Below are 6878 nucleotides of genomic sequence, written 5' to 3'. Positions count from 1 at the left end.
CATGTCCTAGTAAGGAGTATGATGTAGCAGCCCCATTCCCCACAAGTAGTGGGAGAATTTAACAATTTTTTGTATCCAAACCTGAATTGATTACTAATGAGGAAAAAATGGCTAAAATGCCCTAGGCACAAAGCTTCTGCTAAAACATGTCAGCTCCTTCCAGATGTCAGTCAAGGCTTACCTTGAAATGTAAATAGAGGAAGCCTGAAGACTCAGTAGGAGACCGGTCTCAAACCCAAGGGAAAAAAAAAAAAAAGCAAAAAGAGTCTTACCTGAACTCCAGCAAAAGTAAATTTTATGGTGCTTTGCTAAAGTAATTAACGGCCGTATCATTTTTCCAGGATTCTTGTTTTTGTTTTGAATTCTATATTCTTTTGAGCTCATGACTTTTTGATCAGTTCTATTTTTTTATTCAACTAGAGTTTTTGAACATCTGTTACATTGCAATGGAGATTCACCTATAGAGTTACAAGGCCTTTGATTTTGTGTTATTTGTATGTCGTACTGTCTGATGTCATGTTTTGTCTGTATCAAAACTGAGCGCTCCTAAAATTAACATTTAAAAATGGATACAAATATCTTTAATTCACATGATTTAAAAAGGTTCAATTCAAATTGAGTAAACTAATAAAAGTAAAATGTCTTTGAAAATAACTCGCAAGTCTCTAGGTGGTCAAACTAATAAAATGTTGATGTTAATAAAATGTCTAATATCAAAAAAAAAAAGAATGTGAAGAATGAGCCTACAGATTGGGAGAAAATCTTTACCACATGCAGATAGAGCTTTAATCTCCAGGATATATAAAGAACTCAAAAAACTTAACTCCAAAAGAGTCCAAATAACCTAATTAATAAATGGGCAAAGGAACTTAACTGGCACTTGACAGAAGAAGAAATATGATTAGTCAACAAATATATGAAAAAATGTTCAACATTTCTAGCAATTAGAGAAATGCAAATTTAAACTACACTGAGATTTCATCTCGCTCCAGTGAGAATGGCGATTATCAAGAATATAAGCAACAATAAATGTTAGTGTGGATGTAGGGGAAAAGGTACGCTCATATGTTGCTGGTGGGACTGCAAATTGGTGCAACCACTATGGAGAGCAGTATGGAGATTCCTCGGAAAACTTGGAATGGAACCATCATTTGACCCAGTTATCCCACTCCTTGATTCATACCCAAAGACTTAAAATCCGCAACCACGTCAATGTTTATAGCAGCTCAATTCACAATAGCTAAACTATGGAATGAACCTAGATGCCCTTCAACAGATGAATGGATAAGGAAATTGTGGAATATATACACAATGAAATATTACTCATCCATAAACAGAAATGAAATTATGGCATTTGTCAGTAATGGATGGAACTGGAGACTAGCATGGTAAGTGAAATAAGCTAATCCCAAAAAAACCAAAGTCCTAATGTTCTCTCTGATATGCTAATGATAACTCACAATAACGGGATAGGGAAGAAAAGAAGTAATTTGTATTAGACAAAGGAGAATGAAGGCAACAGAGGAGGAATGGGGATAGGAAAGATAGTAGAATGAAATGGACATAGCTTTCCTATGTGCATGTAAGAATACATGACCAATGGAATTCCACGTCATGTACAACCAGAAGAAAGGGAAGTTTTACTCCATATATGTTTAATATGTCACAATACATCCTACTGTCATGTATAGCTCTTAAGAACAAATAAACATAGACATAATATGTGTCCATATTTATCAGAACAGTATGACAATTTTGCATATGTATGCAATGTGTAAGGATCATATCAGGATGATAAGAATTTTGATCTCAAACATTCATCAGTTCCGTGCTGGGAACTCTTATACTCTTTTTTCCTAGTTGTTCTGAAATACATCAGAGATTACTATAGATATAATAATTACCCTTCTGTGCTATAGGAAACCAAAACTAATTCCTCCTATCCAACTCTAGGAGTTGATACCTGCTTTTTTCCATACCCCCTCCTCACTTCTCTTCCCAGTGTCTATTTACCACTCTCACTTCCTTCTATGAGATTGACTTTCTACTTTCCATAAATGGGAGGGGTCTTTGTATACTGTAAGGAACAACAATTGCAACAAACATGCTCACAGTAGTTTATCAGTGAGCTTTGTAAGTTTGTTTTTTACAATACTTCTCTCAGTAGAACATGGGTAGAGAGCCAAAGCACAAGTAAATGAGAGTTAATTTCCAAACACTTTAATCTTGTGGTCCAGGCACATCTCTTTGTTGGTCAAGTGTTCAAGAAGACAATCAAGATTGCCTAAAGTAGCAAATGAAATGTACATGCCTCAAAATTACTCAACAAATCCTATTTTTTCATGATGTTCTAAAGATTTCCTGTTCTAAATGCCCATAAAATTAGGCCAAATTGACTATATAAGTACAATTCCATTAGGAGTAGGGCAAATACAAAGTCCACTGTTTATCAGTCTGCAAAAATTTAAAAGAAGTAAAAAAAGAAGTGTATTTATCTGTATTAACCATAAAGAAATAAATTTGCGAACCATAAAGAAGTAAATTTGCAAACCAAGTTAAATTATATTACCTCTAAATATCACTAAGTTCTTAAAACCTATTCATAAACCTAGATCACTTCATTTCTCTCTCACTAGTTTGTTCCCAGGATTATAGCAAAAGTCTCCACATTCACTCTTGACCCTTTTCCATGTATTACTCAAAGTTCAAGTAAAGTGATATTTTAAAAATTCATATTGACTCACCAGTCCTTTCAAATAAAGTTCTTGACATTCTAGATGGAACAATTAGGAAAGAGAAAAAAATTAAAGGGATACAAATAAGAAAAGGAGTCAAATTATTTGTTTGCTGATGACATGAAGCTATACTTAGATGTCGCAAAAAACTGCACTAGAAAAATTCTAGAGTTGATTAAAAAAAGCAATATAGCAGGATACAAGATCGATGTACAAAAATCAATAGCATTTCTATACTCCAATAACAAATCGACTGAGAAAGAAATCAGGAAAACAATTCCATTCACAGTAGCCTCAAAAAGGAAAATACTTGGGAATGAATCTAAGCAGGTGAAAGACCTCTACAATGAAAATTATAAAAACCGAAAAAAGAAATTATAAAACTTAGGTGGAAAGACCTCCAATGTTCTTTTTTTTTTTTTTTTACTAGGCAAAGAACTTTATTAACCTTTGTTTCAAACTTTATTCCCAGGCTTCTTCAACTTAATTAGCTGCAAAGAATAAATTGTGTATAAGCAAAAACTGAAAAGAGCTGCAGTGTCCAAGGGGCTTGGCCTTAAAAATATTAGATCTAGATTTTATCAGATCCATAAGCAAAACAATTTTAAAAAGCAGTCATAATATAAAATAGTAGCTCCCAGTAACTTCTTCAAGTTTATCTTCTTCAGAAGTTGATCAGTTCAGTTTGCCTCATTCTTAGAAGCCCCATCAAAATTCTCCACAACATCTGGAACTTCATCATCCTTATCCTAGTAGCAAGTGGTGCTTTTCCATCCACAGATTGTTTGGGCAGAGCTTCAGCCAGTCTCCTTAAACTAATCAGACTGTCTGCTCCAAGCTGGTTTAAGATGCTGGGTAGCATTTCTGTCAGTTGCTTTGTCTCAGCATGGCCTGTAATGGTGAAAGTGTTTGCTGCCAGAGATGCCTGAACTTTAGGGTTGTTAAAGTGAATCACTGTTCCTTGGTTTGTAAACATATTCACCTCTTTAATACCAGAGATATTGTTTACCCATAACTTCTTTAAGGAGAACTGAAGTTTTTTATCATCTGCTGTAGCTGTTCTATGAACCACCTTCTTCTTTCTGCGAGCAGTTCCTTTCCCACCAATGCGCACTTGTGCCTGCAGTTTGGTGAGTTTTTCCTGGTTCATGATAGTTTCTTTCATCTTGTTGGAGCGGAAATGGGGCCGCGTGGGGGACTAGGGCTGGCGCTCAGGGGGTCTCTGGCAGACCAGCTGAGATTAGGCGCACACACGAGGGGACGCAAGATGGCAGCTAGAGGCTCCAATGTTCTTGAAAAGGCAGAATTAATACTGTCAAAATGGCCATACCACCAAAAGCAATCTACATATTCAATGTGATTGGCATCAAAATACCAATGACATTTTTGGAGAACTAGGAAAAGTCCCTAAAATTACTATGGAAGACTAAGAGACCCAGAATAGCCAAAGTAATCCTTAGCAATAAGTGATGTTGGTGGCATCTGAAATTATACTACAGAGTTATTGTAACAAAAATAACATGATATTGACATAAAAACAGAAATGAAGACCAATGGCATAGAGTAGAAGTCACAGAAACAAATTCACATAGACAGTCATCTGATATTTGACAAAAGTGCCAAAAACATAGAGCAATAGTAACAAAAATGGCATGGTATTGGCACCAAAATAGATAGGTAGACCAATGATACAGGATAGAAGACATGGAGACGTAACCACATAAGTACAGTTATCTCATACTAGACAAAGGTGTCACACTTACAATGGAGAAAAATTACCCTCTTCAAGAATGGTGCTGGCAAAACTGGAAATCCATATGCAGTAAAATGATTAAACAGCTCACCCTATACAAAACTCAACTCAAAATGGATCAAGGATCTAGGAATTAGGCCCAAGACCCTTCACCAAACAGAAGAAAAAGTAGGCCCAAATCTCCATCACTTCGGCTTAGGACCCCCATAGCGCAAGAAATAAATGCAAGAATCAATAAATGGGATAGATTCAAACTAAGAAGCTTTTACTCAGCAAAGGAAACTATCAATAATGTGAAAGTAGAGTCTACAGAGTGGGAGAAAATCTTTTCCACACACTTCAGACAGAGCACTCATCTCCAAAATACAAAGAACCCAATCAATAAATGGGCTAAGGAACTGGGCAGACACTTCACAAAAGAAGATCCATAGGTGATTAAAAAATATATGAAAAAGTTCTCATCATCCCTAGTAATTAGAGAAATGCAAATTAAAACCACCCTAAGATTTCCTCTAACTCCAATTAGAATGACTATTATCAAGAACACAAACAATAAAATGTTGACGTGGATGTTGGAGGGAAAAGGCACACTCATACATTGCTGGTGGAGTTGCAAATTGGTGCAGTCACTCTGGAAAGCAGTATGAAGAATCCTCAGAAAACATGGAATGGAACCACCATTTGACCCAGCTATCCCACTCCTTGGCCTATACCCAAAAGACTTAAAATCAGCATACTACAGTAATGCAGCCACATCAATGTTCATAGTAGCTCAATTCATGATAGCTAGATTGTGGAACCAACTGAGATGCCCTTCAATTGATGAATGGATAAAAAACTGTGGTATAGATACAAATGGAATATTACTTGGTCATAAAGAATAAAATTATGGCATTTGCTGGTAAATGAATGAAGTTGGAAAATATCATGCTAAGTGACATAGGCTAAGACCAAAAAACCAAAGCCCGAATGTTTTCTCTGATAAGTGGATGATGATATATAACGAGGGAGGGTGGTGGGGGGAAGAGAAGAATGAAGGAACTTTAGGTGGTATAGAGGAAAATGGGGTGAGAGGGGGTTGGGGATGGAAAGATAGTAGAATGAGACAGACAGTATTACCCTATGTATATATATGATTACATGAATGGTGTGAATCTACATCATGTACAACCATAGAAATGAAAAGTTGTACCCCATTTGTGTATAATGAATCAAAATGAAGTCTGTAAAAATGAAACAAATTTTAAGAAATAAAATACATTGGAGAAAAGACAGTCTTTTCAACAAATTGTTTTAGGAAAATGTACATATGTAGAAAAATAAAACTATATATCTCTCACCCTATACAAAAACCACCTCAAAGTGGATCAAAGACCTAGGAATTAGAACAGAAACACTACCACTGCTAGAAGAAAACATAGTGTCAGCAACACTCCACCATATTGGCACAGACATTGACTTCCTTAATAAGACTTCTAAAGCTCAAGAAATAAAACCAAGAATCAACAAGTGCTATTCTATTTGGTTGAAAATTTTCTTCACCGCAAAGGAAACAATTAAGAGCATGAAGAGAGAGCCTAAAGAAGGGGAGAGAAATTTTTGCAACTGCTCCTCTGAGAGGGAATTAATATTCACAATATATAAAGAAGTCAAAAAATTAACACCAAAAACCCCAATTAATAAACGGGCAAAAGAACTAAACAGACATTTCTCCAAAGAAGAAATACAGGTGGCCAGTGAATATAGGAAAAAATATTCAACATCCTTAGCAATTAGGAAGATTGAAACTGCACTGAAATTTTATTTCATTCCAGTTAGAATGACAAATCATCAAGAATAGAAGCAACAACAAATGCTAGGAAAGATGTGGGGGAACAATACACTTCTGCACTTTGGTGGGATTGCAAGTTAGTAAACTTTGGAAAGTAGTATGAAGGGTCCTCACAGAACTAGTCATGGAACCACTACATGACCACAAATAACTAAAATCAGCTTTCTATAGTAACACCTGCATATTAATGTTTATATGTTTATAGCTGCACAATTCACAACAGCCAAGTTATGGAACCACCTAAGTGCCTCCATCAGATGAACAAATAAAGAAAAAGAAAACATTATATATATATATTGGTAAAAATATATATGTATACACACACACACACATACATACATACACAATGGAGTTTTATTCAGCCATAAAGAGGGTTGAAATTGTCACTTGCTGGTAAATGGAGGGAACTGGAAAATAACATGCTAAAGGAATATAAGCCAGACTAAGAAAGTCAAGCAGAAGCTAGGGCTGGGAGGAATAAAAAAGGGGATCTCATGAAAATAGAAGGAAGATGAATAGAATAGAGGAAGGGTATCAATAGGGAGGGAGGAGGGGAGGG

General features: G+C 35.7%; 1 pseudogene; it reads right to left on the bottom strand.

The window, feature by feature from the left end:
* Positions 1-3415: 3415 nt before the first annotated feature.
* Positions 3416-3900, bottom strand: LOC124983686 (transcription factor BTF3-like; annotated as a pseudogene).
* Between the last annotated feature and the right edge of the window lie 2978 nt (positions 3901-6878).

This window comes from Sciurus carolinensis, chromosome 4, assembly GCF_902686445.1.
Source record: "Sciurus carolinensis chromosome 4, mSciCar1.2, whole genome shotgun sequence".
NCBI classification, from domain to species: domain Eukaryota; kingdom Metazoa; phylum Chordata; class Mammalia; order Rodentia; family Sciuridae; genus Sciurus; species Sciurus carolinensis.
Note: the sequence above shows the minus strand (reverse complement) of the source record. Positions and strands in the feature narration are given on the sequence as shown.